We start from the raw sequence: 14,851 nt of genomic DNA, 5'->3' as shown, positions 1-14,851 counted from the left end.
AGTGTCTACATGGGCTCGTGGTTGGGTGATGAAAGTGACAAATTGTGCACTTAGGGTTTGTTCCTGTGTATTGCTTCTTTTCTGGGTTCACTGGGTTAGGTTTTGGGTTTACAACTAGTATAACAGCGTTGCAAACTGGGGGTTGGTAAGCACGCTTCTTTCCCCTGTTGTTGTAAGGTTGGTGGGTGATTTGATGAGCGGGTTTTGAGGAGGGTGTAGGTTTAGATGTTGCTGCGATTTGTTTATCACGAACTCGATTATTATTCAAACTTGCCGCGAGGCGATACACATCCTCAATGTTATCCAACTTAGCCGCCTCGATGGTATCACGCATCGTAGGAGGCAACCCATTAATATACTTCCGAATGGTGCAATCTGTGGTCAACACCAAATGAGGCACGATAAAACATAACTGCTTGAACCGGGTAGTGTATGCAAGGTTTTCATCTCCGATTTGTTTGAGAGTCCAGAACTCTTCTTCTAACTTCTGCTGCTCATGAGGAGGGCAGAATTCCTCCATCACAGCAGCAGCCTCCACATGGCCGTGCATTTAATAAAGAATCAAGATTCATAATTGTATAATGTTTCAACACCAGTATTTGCGTAATTTCAACACGTAAGTATGAACAAAAATCTCGTTTTCATTATGATCAATAGTCTGGGATTACAAATTGAAACTAAATGAAATACAAAGGGAGTACAAGTTTCTAAATAAGGAAAGTACAACTTGATATGCCAAAATAAGAAAGCGCGAAAGCACGGAACGTTACACTCCTAGCCTTTCCTCAGGGTAGTTAGCTTCTAGCACAGCTTCCTTCTGCGCAGCTAACAACCTTTCATTCAAATTATTCTTTATCTCAATGCTCTTGGCATTGATTCTTATGGGCTTAACCCTTTCCTTTCGGCTTAAGGCATCAACAACCACATTTGCCTTGCCTGGATGGTATCTTATTTCACAGTCATAATCGTTTAAAGTTTCCATCCAGCGTCGCTGCCTCATATTCAAGTCCTTCTGATTAAACAAATGTTGAAGGCTCTTGTGATCAGAATAGATCACAAACTTAGTTCCATACAGGTAATGCCTCCATAGCTTCAGTGCGAATACAACGGCACCCAACTCCAAATCATGGGTGGTGTAATTCTTCTCATGCACTTTTAACTGATGTGAAGCATAGGCAATAACCTTGCCTTTCTGCATTAACACACAACCCATACCAGTGTGTGATGCATCACAATATACCACAAACTCCTCAATCCCATCTGGCAATGTCAACACAGGAGCATTGCTCAACTTCTTCTTTAAAACATCGAAGGATTCTTGCTGCTTAGGCCCACAGTTTAACTTGCTATTCTTGCGAGTGAGTAAAGTCAGGGGTGCTGCAATTCTTGAGAAGTTTTCTATAAATTGCCTATAGTATCTTGCCAGTCCTAGGAAACTGCGAATCTCCGTAGGCGTCTTTGGCTCTTGCCAATTCATAATAGCTTCGATCTTAGCGGGATCTACTTGGATACCACGCTCACTAACTACATGTCCAAGAAATTGGACTTCACGAAGCCAAAATTCACACTTAGAAAATTTAGCATAAAGCTTTTCTTGACGAAGCAATTTCAGAATGCAATAGAGATGCTTCTCATGGTCAGCTTGATTCTTCGAGTAGATGAGGATGTCATCGATGAAGACAATAACAAATTTATCCAAATAAGGCTTGCAGACGCTATTCATGAGATCCATGAATGCGGCAGGTGCATTAGTGAGCCCAAAAGGCATCACTAGGAACTCGTAATGACCATAGCGAGTCCTAAATGCAGTTTTATGTACATCTTCATCTTTAACCTTCAGTTGATGATAGCCTGACCTTAAGTCGATCTTAGAGAAGTAGCTAGCCCCTTGTAATTGATCAAACAGATCATCGATCCTGGGCAAGGGATACTTGTTCTTGATAGTGACTTTATTAAGTTCTCGGTAATCGATGCACAGACGCATCGAACCATCCTTCTTCTTAACAAATAGGATTGGCGCTCCCCAAGGAGACGAACTAGGTCTAATAAAACCCTTGGCTAGCAAATGATCTAGCTGTGTCCTTAATTCCTTCATCTCTGTTGGTGCCAACCTATAAGGCGCTCTAGCAACAGGTGCTACCCCGGGGATGATGTCAATCCTGAATTCCACTTGCCTATCTGGTGGTAAACCAGGTAGTTCTTCAGGAAAGACTTCAGGGTATTCAGAAATGACTGGAATATCTTCGACCTTAGGCTTCTGCTTGTCGACCATTACTTGTGCCATATAAATAACACAACCCTTCTTCATACATCTAGATGCCTTGAGTATAGCCACTTGCTCAGGCAATCCATACTGGGTATCTCCTTGAATGGTGAGTGACTCACCAGACGGAGTCTTAATCATTACTTGCTTCTTGTTGCAGATGATCTGGGCTTGGTTATACGATAACCAATCCATGCCCAATACTATATCAAATCCGGCTAACTTCAAAGGAAGCAAGGACAGAGGAAAAGAGTGGTTTCTAATGGATATGACACATCCATCTAACATGATCGAGGCTGTTTCTAAGGTACCATCAGCTAATTCCACCTCGTACTTGTCATACCCCAACCGATGGCGGAAACATCGGGATGAGACGAACGAATTGCTCAAAACAACATAACACTAAATGTGACAATATAATTAATTTCATTTATTAAAATTGCTAAGTTTCATACAAAATGTCATAAAAGGGAAATAACAAACATCAAACATAGTTTATTGTAATGTGGGTTTCTAAGCCATCCTAATCAATTCTTCAACTCTTAATCCTCATCCTGCAGTATGCATTAAAATATAATCAACAAAACATGTTGGCGAGTATACAAGTTTGATAATAGTATAATATGTTTGAAATAGATTAACATGCTCAAATCCACGTGACTATATGATTTCATATTAACAGTTATACTCGTAACGATGAAATCTATTTGTTCAAACCAAAGTTTAACGCAATTAACATAGCCTAACCCTAGAAGGGTGGTAAATGAGTAACATAGAATAAACCTAACAATACCCATAATATTATGGGAGGGGCGTTTCTCAACCTACAGCGCTGCCATTGTTAGGGGAGGCTGGCAAAGTTAATGAACACACAGTCATAAATGTTTAACAGTAGCATAACGTGATTAACATGAGTCAAATAGATTCACATGAAAGGTGGATTGAGGGTGCAAAAATGTTTAACATAGTGTGTTTGATATAGAAATGCATACAACACCCAAAATGTGATAAATAGAAAATGGGTCATGTATACTCACATTGATTGCGTTGCGCTTTCTTGTAAGAACGTACGAGTAAGAAATGGAGAATAATCCAAGAGAACGAATGTAATGGTTATCCTAGAGATTTATAACGAACTCGTTAAAAGTTGTAGATTAAATAGTAATCTTAATATTTATTATTTACAACTTGCTTATAATTTATCTCATTATAAACTTTTAATGTAAAAAAAATGACAATTTATTTAAGTTACAGGTCTTTATCATGAAAGCGATACTTATTTATGTTGTTAGTATATTTATTATAAAAAAAAGATTAAACCACAAAAGAAAAAGAAACAAGGTCTGGTGGGGTCGAACCCTAGACCTTTGTGTCTAAATCAACAACAACAACATTTGATAGGGTTTTGATTTTTAAAACCATTTAAACTTATGCTAAGTGTCATCTTCTTCATCTAAAAAAAAGAGAGCATGCATAACAGTTACTTTATGAAATGCATGATTTTGGTTGTTTGAACATTGGAAATAGATGGTGACTTGAACGAAACACAAGGGTCAAGAATTATATACTGACACAGTAAAGGATGTCGTGAGTTCCGTCGGACTTCGGTCGTCTTCTCCGTTGAGTTATGGTTCTTTCCAGCGATGCTCGTAACGAAAGATAGCGAAAAGGTTGGATTGTGTGAGAGGTGTCGAACAAGAACATGAACCATAAAAAGAAACAACACATCCACTGTTAGAGGTGTCGAACAAGAACATGAACCACATCTGAAATAACTCGAAAAAAGAAGCGAATAAATGGACCGAAGGTATACCGAATAACCGGATGTGTCGATTCCCATCGAGCACTCCGACGTCTCTAGCGGCGCCTCCGATCACGTTACAAGTTCTCCGGCGACGTCTCGAGTCTCCGACAGGTTACGAACTCCGGTGAAGGAGTGGGTTAAAACCGTGATGGAGGTCTCATTTATATAGTCTTCACATGACCCGTATGCGGGTTGTGAACAAGTCTAAGTTCATGATTGAAACGAAAAAGAAACGCCTAAATGATATTAATTTCGAACAATCAGGGAGCAAGAAAAATGGGAAGTTGAACTGTTTCGTTGCTGTGAATGGCTGGGGCAATTTGTAAGGTTTTTTTTTTATTTTATATTATTAATTTTTTTTAAAGGAACCAATTCCATCGATGAGCAACACTATGTAGTTTTTGAAAGTTTTGGAAAGACTACATACCAGTCCTCAAGGTTTTAGTGTAGAATTATTGCTATTAATCAGAGGAAGTTTCGTACTTTCAAATAAGGTCCATCAACTTGAATATTTAGTCAACTTGGTTATAGAACTTGAATTAGTCTAAAAACTCATTTTAACAAAAAAAAACCTAACAAACTGACTATATTATCTTTGATATTTTAATTAAATTAATTTTTAAAGAAGTAAATAAATAAATTGACAATCGATAAATGGATTAAATTAAAGGATAATTCTTTCGACGGTTAATTATTTTTGCGAAGCTTTCGAATTTCAAGGTTAGGATCCGAATTTTAAAACGGTACTTCACACTTAAGGTTTTAACCGGTAACTTCAACAATTCACAGAACTTATTATCTATGAATGACTTATCAGCGCCAGAATCAAACAGTACTCTAGCATATACATCATTTATGAGGAAAGTACCTGTGATCACATTGTCGTCCTGAACGACTTCCCGTGCATCCATCCGGAAGACTCTGGCATTAGTCTTCTTTGTTTCCTCAGACTTCTTGGTGTATTTAGGGCAGTTAGTCTTAATGTGCCCTTTTTCATTGCAATTGAAACAGGTAGCATCTTTGATTTTCTTACAGTCAATAGTCTTGTGCTCTTTAGACTTGCACAACCCATATGCAGGTGGTCCTGATTGAGACTTGGTCTCAAGCCTGCACTTTCCAAAGTGGCATTTTTGGCAAGTTGTGCACTTTGGCTTTTCCTCAGTTTGCTGGTTACCTTTGTTGGACCCAGATTCCTTCTTGTGGTCCGTATTACCCTTGTGCTTCTTCTCAGACCTTCGTGAGGTATCCTCCTCACGCTTCCTCTTACTCTCTTCAGAGTTCTTGAGCGATCTTAACCTGACCGCATCTAAGGTGAGGGATAGAGATAGATCAGCTGCTGATCTAAAAGTAGCAGGTCTTGAAGCCTTAACACTGGCTTTGATTTCTGGGGCTAAACCTCCAATGAAGCGAGCAATCCTCTTGGGTTCTGGTGTCACAAGGTAGGGAACCAGTCTAGACATGGTGTTGAAGCTTGTAAGATAAGCTTGGCAATCTAGGTTCCTCATTACCAGAGACAAGAAATCTAACTCAATCCTTTCCACTTCATGTTGTGGACAATAATTCTCCTTAATGAGAACAACAAACCGCTCCCATGACATATTGTCGAGTGGGATCTTCCCAGCAGCTTGAATGAGAGACTTCCACCAAGCTAATGCTTCTCCCTTGAACGATTGGGATACATACTTCACTATATCCCTTTCAGCACAACCGCTGATATCAACAACAGTGTCCATTTCATCCAACCAAGTCATACAATCTATTGCTCCTTTCTCCCCAGTGAAATCTCGGGGTTTGCAGGAAACAAAGTACTTATAGGTACAAGACTTGGTACGCGGTTCATCATTGAACACTATCCTCTTGGATGGAATACTGTGTTGGTTTGAGGAATGTTCGACATCCTCTTTCTTAGGTTCATCTTTCTTAGAGGGTGGTTTACTATGAGCTTCTGAATGAGTCTTAGGAACAGACTTAGAGTGGGGTACCGAAGAAGCTCTACTATGAGTTCCACTAAACTCCTTGAATTGCTCCGCTACAGCTTTAGATACAGTTGTATCAATCAGGGCACCGAGCTCTCCTTTGGTTATATTAACCCTATCATTATCATCGTGGTTTTCCAGAGAATGACTGTTCACTTCCTCCGACCTAGCCATGTAGCCTTAATTGCTACATAAAATTAAACAAGGACAAGGTTTATACGGAAGCTTATATAGTTTTATCGTTTTAAACGATTTATTAATCATGGTTTATAATACCCATTTAATTATTCAGGATTTTATCATAATCCTAAGTTATAAGTTAATAATGGCACATAAAGGCCTAGTCACGTAGACAAGTTTATTTATAACCAGGATTTTACAGAATCGAGGTATTTAAGGTCTGAATCAAAGTTCATTCCCTTTTCTAGACAGGGAGTTGTAGGCTACCACTGTCTTTTAGTCCCAGAGGACGTTAATTATGGCCCGTAGGCATTTCATCCTTAAGGGATGATTATTTTAAATAAGGGAATTTAGATTAACCCTTTTTAAAGATGGCCTATGTGACTTTAACGGTTCACACTTTGCCAAATGTTAACATACTTACAGATGTTAACAAGGATTGGAATCTTTTAGATAGGTTGTACCATCTTGGCCATGTCTGTAGTGACAATTAGGCTAGGTTTTACCATCTTGGCCATGTCTGCAGTGACAATTAGGCTAGGTTTTACCTTTAAGATTCTTTATATATTAAACGCAGAGCAATCCTAAATTGAGAGGTTAACAATGATCTGAATCTAATTGAGGCACTACCATCTTGGCCCTGTCTTCAAATGACACACGAGCTAGGTCTTGTCCTTTTTAGATTTTGCCATTTTATCACAATGGTAGATCTTGCAATAGGAAAGTTTTTAAATCTAACCATTCCTTTAAAATTTTAAACAAGTACATGGTTGCCCTGAACGGGACTTCTAACCGAAATGATTTACCCATGCAAGGGCAAATCAGGAAAATAAGAAAGAAAACAAATTAAACCAAAACAAATTAGGATTAATCCCAAATTCTTGTCTAGACTCAAGAATGTGCAATTGTGTAACTGAGATTAAACACAAAAGGCTAGTGTTTAATTCACTCAGTGTTGGCTCTGATACCAACCTGTCACACCCCTATTTTCCACGTGTCACCGGTGGGCCCGGTGGGGAGTATCGTGACGTAATTGATACCATCATAGTCAAACAACACAACATATAAATGCACAGCGGAAGCAAAAGATAAAGATTCATTTCAACTGAATAAATTGTAATGTTTAAGTATTACAAAACAGTCGAAACAGATCCACAGGCGGATCAAATAAAAAGGAAAATTGTTCAACAGACTTTGACATCTAAAGCTTGCGAGACTTGAGTAATGATGCCTAGAGTAGCCAGCCTATTTCGATTAGTACCTGCACTTAGCCTTTTTGGAAAATACGTCAGTTTACACTGGTAAATACAACTTAACTGACTCATTTCGAAAAGAGTTTGAAAATTGATTTAAATGCACTTCGGCAAAAATATTTTATAACTTGGGACAATTATTCAAAATAATAGTGTATACAGTTTTACTCATTTGTCGTCCATTAGGGCCGGTTTGTAGGGCCGGACTTAAGTTAACTGACACGCCATAGGTATAATGCCCACAAGGTTGATTCCTTATAGTGGGATACCAGTTTTTACATAATGCAACTGTCAGGTGTACGCCTACACCCCGTGCTTAGGTCGTGGCCATTTCATGAATGATGCCAAGGATATCCGGGACATGGTCATTTAACCCCCAAAGGCCATATACCAAATAATACATATCAAACGGGTCATGTAATTACATTAATCACAATCCGATTTAAATGACTACATACACCCGACCAAGCGGTACTCTTATAGTACCGTATCCCAAGCCCGTATAGGGAAAATAAGTTAAGGGTATTTACCTGAGCAATAGTATAATTCAAATACAGCAAGTGCACGTAGCTTTTACTGGACTCCTAATATGGAACGAAGGTTTTAATGACCTATTAGAATCCTAACGGGTCTTTAATTTAGCCTAAGCTTTAGACCGGTTAGTTTTCAAAGGAAGGCACGGTTCAAACGCATGATAAAGCGAAGACCGACTTAGAATGTGGTTTTGACCCGACAAGCTTGTATACTTGCTTAATATGGGTAACTTAAACACATTCTGAATTTTGAGACAAAAACAATATGATTTAACCCATTTCGGCTAATATATGTAAACTAGTTACATAGACCGATCCGAACGCGAAACATGCGTAACGGGTAACCATAAGAGTCATGAACATGTTCCACAAGTTAATATGCTTTAAATATGTTGTGACATCAGTAGGATGTCTTCTATTATGCCCAAAATGATTTTAAACTCAAATTACGCCACGTAAGGGTATTTTGGTCATTTAAAAGTTTATAAAAGGGTTTAAATACGTTTCTGAGTTTCGGGTCTGATGTAATCAGTAAAAAAATACTCAATTTACTAAGTTATATCAGTAGGGTATAACTTATATGTGAAATTTATCACTTATAACCAAACTATGCATCTTAAGGGCATTTTGGTAATTTCACATAGGCTTAAAAGGTCAAAACTGGAATTCTGAGTTTAAAACTTTTGCTTACTGCTAAAGTATGGAAATTTACTTAAAACATCAGTAGGTATCAAATCTTATATTTATAAAATGGTTTTAATACATACAATGCGTTAAAAACGCTTAAAAAGGCGATTTGGAGCCATTTCCGGGTTTTCAAAGGAAAATTGATAATTTTATTATTCCAGAAGGCTCAAAATACTTTATTTATCATATTAGATCAGTAGAAAAAGCTTTGGGGTCAAAAGGATTTGTAAAACTCATTTTATAGCCTAAAAGGGCAAAACCGGCAATTACCGAATCAAGCTTAGAATCCTAAGTTATGCTCAGCCTAAAAATAAATAAAAATCTTCAAAAATCCCAAAATATTATATTACATCAGTGGGTAATAAGTTTGGTATTAAAAATTGGGTTTAGATAGGCTATATGCTAATTATGCGGTTTATTTACTTAAAGGTTTCTTAATTACGCTAATGAGCATAACTCTTAATCTAGACCTCAAACTGATGCCAAATTCTAGGGACAAGTTTATAAATCAGTAGTGAAGGTTTCTATCCTTTCACTTTTTCAAAAATCACATTTTAAGGTGATAAGGGCATAATAGTCAACATTTAAGCATTTAAAGGAATCATGCATATGAATTGGATAACCAATGAACCAAGTTGTATAATCACAGATGGTTATACTTATAGGTAACTTGGTCCTATTAAAGCTCTAAGGAATTCCTAATTCATGCTAAAACGGGTCAGAAATGAAAGTCAAAGCATAAGTCAAACTATGCGACTTTCGGTCCCGAACCGAGCTTAAACTGAAAGTTGTCGAGTTGAACATGTTTAGACATGATCTTATATTGATTACCAAGTTATGTGAGTGTCAAAACAGGTTTCATAGCTTACACACTAATAATTATGTGTTTATTTACAAAAGAGCTTCCTGTTGACTTTTTGTAACTAAGTTTGACTCGACAATTGACCTAGTTAGAGTGGGAATCAGAGGGTGCCCTTTTAAGGATTCAATGCCCACATAATTACCAACTCATAGGTACTTTCATAATGGAAATTGACTGGAGCAATTAAGATTAATGACGAAGTCAAATCTTAATTACGACGGTTTGACTTTTAGGAATATAAGCTAATTAAAATGACTAAACAAGGATTAGAACTCTTACTTAAGGTCCTTGCTATCTTTTCTACACTTCCAAGTCTTCTCCTAAAGCCAGGTAGCTCCAGAAACCAAGTTGTGAAGTTGTAAGTGAATGAGCACTTGAACAATGAACTTCATGCCCCTTTTATAGGTTTCTTGGATCAATTTGATCATGCCACACAAGTCTATGGATGTTATGGGATCATTCCAAGTGTCCCTAGGTGCCTTAAAACCATCAAACAAGCTCCAAGTATTGAAAACCAGGCTTCTAAGTCGGTTAAACCGGCTGGAACAGGAAGCTGTGCACATTTTCTGTATCTGGGGACCTTAGGCGGCCCGCGTAAGGATCCATAAGGATCTTACGCGCCCCGCATGGCCACTCTGATCCGGTTACAAAGTTTCAATAATTGCAATTTCAGTCCCTGGTCCTTCCAAACTTGTTTTTTACATGGTTTCTTGCACTATAAACCCCCAAACTTGACTTTTAAGGACCCCAAGTCATAAACCAACTTTGTTTGGTCCCCGGTAATTCAAACGTTCACCGAAAAGCCTTGAATTTCAACGTTGACGCTTTTAACCCCTCGTATACGAATATTGTCATAACTTTCTCATACTTTATCGAAACCTTGTGAAATTTTTATCACACATTCTTGTGAGTATAATTTATCATTACAAAGCTTCGGGTCTGCTAAAAGATCACTCATAGGTATACTTTAAACATGTTGACACATTTAGCCCATGTAGTTTGTAATTCCTCACTTTCTTTCACAATTAGCTTCGTATGATCCATGACTTATTCGTTTGAAGGTATAAACATCTTGTAGGGATATTTTAAAATATATTTATCCATTGTTGACATTCTGGATCCTTATATTCACGCAGTTTCCTTGTTTGTCAACTTTAGCCCTTCTAATTCAGTCCTTTACACGTTTAAAGTCCATGACACGTGTCGATATAATATTAGACATGAATTTTCGAGGTGTTACATATAAACAAACATACAAGAACTAAACGAAGTACCAAAAGCACCTCAAATTCTCTAACAGGCATTTCATCGAGCATGAGGTATGCACATATAAAATTTGATTTAGTAATAAGAATTTGCAATCATTCATCCCCAAATCATTCATCCAATGAAAAAGATGTGATGTTAAAGATGAAGATGAAAAAGGCTTGTGATAAGAGTTGATAAGCATTAACTGAAAAGCTTCAATCTGTTGAGCACTTTTAAGTTGAAAATTAGAAATTTCAACAAAAAGTAGAGGGACCGAACTGCAAGAAAGAACTACAAAGTGATTAAAGATTATGGAATGAAATTGATTCGAGGTATGTATAATTTACTTAGTCTCCCCGTCTTCAGAACCTTGGATTACAGAGATCAGGCTGTATCGTTTGTAGTTCGAACGACCTCAATACCTCATGTATTGGCTCTACTTTGAACGAACTAACGAAACCCTAAATATTGCTTTGAATCGTAGCTTAAATATGAGACAGAAACATCAGTTTCAAGGAGTGAGGGAGGTTGGTTAGCAAATTACGCGACCTTATTAACTGGCGATAACAGACACAATAGCAGTTGAAATGGTGAGTGTAATCGACCAAGATTTAATCTCACTATGATCTAATGGATGACATCGATTTGATTTGAAAGGAAGTTACACTTGCTAGGATCATCAGGAAATAACTTCCAGAGATGTGGAGATGATGGGCAGAAAAAGGTGGAACAAACCACCAGCTGAGAAAACCATAAATAACCGCCATGAACCGCCATTACAGCGGTTACTTTTGTGAGTTTAAGTGGCTGAGATTTAATCTCAGCCATATCTAGCGGTCAATATTGATTTGCAAAGCGGTTAGACTTAATGGGAACCATATATATATATATATATATATAACTAGTTTAATACCCGTCCGGTGGACGGGTGATGTTGATGTATTATAGTAACAACATGAATGAACCTATGAACACAAAACTCATCTATATAAAGTGTACACAAAATTAAATTAAATACGTGACAAACAAAAACATCATTCTTTAATTTATGAAAGGAAAACGCACGTCAACACTTTACAACCACAAAACGATAATCTTCTGAAGACATGGGAAATTGACAAATGAAGAATATGGCATAAGTGTGGCCCCAAGTGATAAATTTGGTGAGCCGTATTTCAAACCAATCACACCATAAATACCGGTACCGTACGGTACCGGTATTTACCTCGGTGTTTTACCCGTAAATACCGGTACCGTACCGGTATCAAAAAACGGGGAAAATGGGAACTGGTACCGGTACCGAATATACCCGGTAACTGGGTCAAGAATTTAAACATTTGAGACATGAAGAGGGGCTTTAGTATAAAGATCCCAACTTCATGACCTTGCCTTATATGTTTCTTTACCTGCACTTTTATCCAAAGCGATGAGTGAATATTATTACATGCATACATACAACAAATTTATATAAAAAGGATTAATCTCCAGGTTCTTTCCCTCGACAATAACACAAGTCTGAGAGCGAATCACACGAGTCTGAGAGCGAATCACAACAATTTATATAAAAAGGATTAATCTTGAATCCGGGTATTTATAAAAATAAATAGTAAAATAACTTCGTATATATAATGCAATTGTCGATGCAGAACATCATAGTAAATATTAATATATGTTAAAAAATTTCAAGGTAACTAAACAACGTGTAATTTAGGTATAAACTGAATAACTAACAAAGGAGTAAAGAAACAAATCTGACCATTGCTATAAATGTGTGAATGAAATGGAGCCGGAGGAACAAAACTACAAAGGTAACCTGTTCACCTAACAGAGCAAAACAAAAGATCATGACTTTTTAGTTGAAATAAGAAACTAAACTTCCACAAGATTCAAATAGACAACCTAACAACGTAGTCAAAACATATTACATTGTACATGACATGATCTTTGTTGTACTATAAAAGGGTGCTGGTATTCGTACACCACCGCCACATATCATACCGGAAATATAATGGTTATACGGGCTGTACTACTTTTGTAGGTCAATTTCCTGTCAGTTTCAATAAAGTTATATTTGCAACCCACCTTAAAGACTTAAACAACTTGTAAAGCGATTCGTGTGAAACGTTATTATGTTGTTTAAATGAATCACCATGACCCGTACCCGTTTATCCATTAGACCAGTTACCAAAATAACACACATATTAAAAACTACTCCCATTACAAACTTATAAAATATCTCACTTTAAATTTTTTGTATCGAATAATAAATGAGATACATAAAGTCATACCTATGATGCTTCACACTGCATAGTCTGCTCAAGAATACATGGTTATAATCAATAAATGAGAAGACAAATAATGAACAATAGTTTCCTATTCACCAAACATGTAATCTAGACCACAATAATAGAAAAATAATTATAAGATAACTTAACCAACATAAACACAGTTTCCTATAATAGAAAAATAACGAACAATTGTTTCCTATAAATATATACCAAAACTAAACAATATTGTACACGGAAAATATTAAACAGATGGTATCCCATACACCAAAAACTCATTTAATTCATCTTTCTTCTTAATCTCCTAGAATATGCCAAAAATCTTTAGAAAATTGAAAAAGTCATTAGTTGTACCATTCGGAAACACTGCTTCTTGGTGGTAATTTTTGCTCCAGGTTTCCTTTTATCACAAACAAAATTAATCCAATAACTGTCAGTAAAAAAATCTTAATTTGGATCTTAGTTTTGAGCTTGAAAGCAAACCAAATCAAGCGTGTGCACACACATACATATACATAGACACATACATTGATTGCTTAGAGATTATGCTTACTATTGGAACCAAGCTTTGAGTTTAAAATCAAATTGATTAACACTCTGCAAATTTATTGTTTTTATTTATCCATTTTTTTCATATGTTTGATCCAAATTGAACTACCTGTTAAAAAAAATATCATGAGCCTAAATTATATCACTGATTTTGGTAATGACAACTATAGGCTAAATATGTTAAAAATAAGGATTTAAACTAATTATATTAATACGTGAGACTCCAACTTGGTTATTATTTGTTAGGCTCTTTGTTCTATTCATGCACGATTTTTTATTCTTCTTCAAGCAATCCCGCTAACTCATATCTTATCTCATCCATATTTCTATACATCTTCATCATTATTTCCTTAAAATTTTGTTCTTTTAGTCGTTCCTACCAACAATAAGAGATAAAATTTAATAATGAGTGCTACACGTTAGAGATCAATACTATTGTAGATCTTTAGAATAAAGCCACATGGGCATCTTTATAAAGAGCAATGAATAACGAATATACCTCTATGCATCTAGCCTCGAATTGTAATACTTCGTCATCTTACAACATGAAACTCCTGCCATTACTTAAAAGGTAGACATCAACAGAACTCTCACTGAGGGAATTTATCAAACACCTGGTGGGCAAGGTAAAGAAAACTAAAAACTCCAAACGATGGATACCAATACAAAACCCATAAGCTTGCAACATAGTTAATGGAGTCTTTGAAAGAATTTAACTTCATGATAGAGAAAATATAAGATGAACATGAGCAATTAGTATGTGTGTGTTGAATGGGTATAAAGAAAACTTACCATGATTCTCGTGACACAACACGGATTGGATTCTGAAACTGGAAATCGACTAAATTAACAGAATTAGGGCAGAAAATAATCAGAGCAGAATGAGTAAAACATGATTAGAAACTCCTAATATCACGAAAAGAATCGAGTTGGTACCTGAAAAGCTTGAATACAGCAAGAACTGAGAAGTTCCTTCATGAGAACATAATTTAGAACCCAAATCGATTATGAAAGCTGATGATTGGATCTAGTGAGGTGATTCATCCAAATTCGAATTTGTGTACGGAGGAGAAAGCGAACTTGGCAATGGTGGGGTGGAGGGTTTATAATGGGTGGCTTAGGTGGTTGGGGAGGAGAAAGCGGACGTGTGAGATGGAAATTTATAATGGGTGGAGAGAGAGGTTGACGAGAACCGTTAGGAGAATGGGGAG

The 14,851-nt window shown here is 36.7% G+C and overlaps 2 long non-coding RNA genes across 4 annotated transcripts; both read right to left on the bottom strand.

Annotated features, from left to right (window-relative positions):
* Positions 1 to 2,672: 2,672 nt before the first annotated feature.
* LOC110897195 lies at positions 2,673 to 3,916 on the bottom strand. 2 transcript variants are annotated; one of them, XR_002568522.2, is made up of 3 exons: positions 3,836 to 3,913; positions 3,301 to 3,381; positions 2,673 to 2,817 (listed from the first exon to the last, which is right to left on the bottom strand). It is a non-coding gene; the product is annotated as an uncharacterized LOC110897195 (long non-coding RNA). The 2 variants fall into 2 exon arrangements; XR_004874038.1 differs by lacking the exon at positions 3,301 to 3,381 and having other exon boundaries at positions 3,832 to 3,916.
* A 7,914-nt stretch (positions 3,917 to 11,830) lies between these two features.
* LOC118484694 lies at positions 11,831 to 14,851 on the bottom strand. Of its 2 annotated transcripts, XR_004874037.1 has the most exons (4): positions 14,577 to 14,851; positions 14,433 to 14,481; positions 14,140 to 14,254; positions 11,831 to 14,016 (listed from the first exon to the last, which is right to left on the bottom strand). It is a non-coding gene; the product is annotated as an uncharacterized LOC118484694 (long non-coding RNA). The 2 variants fall into 2 exon arrangements; XR_004874036.1 differs by having other exon boundaries at positions 11,831 to 14,254; positions 14,577 to 14,850.

This window comes from Helianthus annuus, chromosome 12 (genome assembly GCF_002127325.2).
Source record: "Helianthus annuus cultivar XRQ/B chromosome 12, HanXRQr2.0-SUNRISE, whole genome shotgun sequence".
Taxonomy (NCBI): Eukaryota; Viridiplantae; Streptophyta; class Magnoliopsida; order Asterales; family Asteraceae; genus Helianthus; species Helianthus annuus.
Note: the sequence above shows the minus strand (reverse complement) of the source record. Positions and strands in the feature narration are given on the sequence as shown.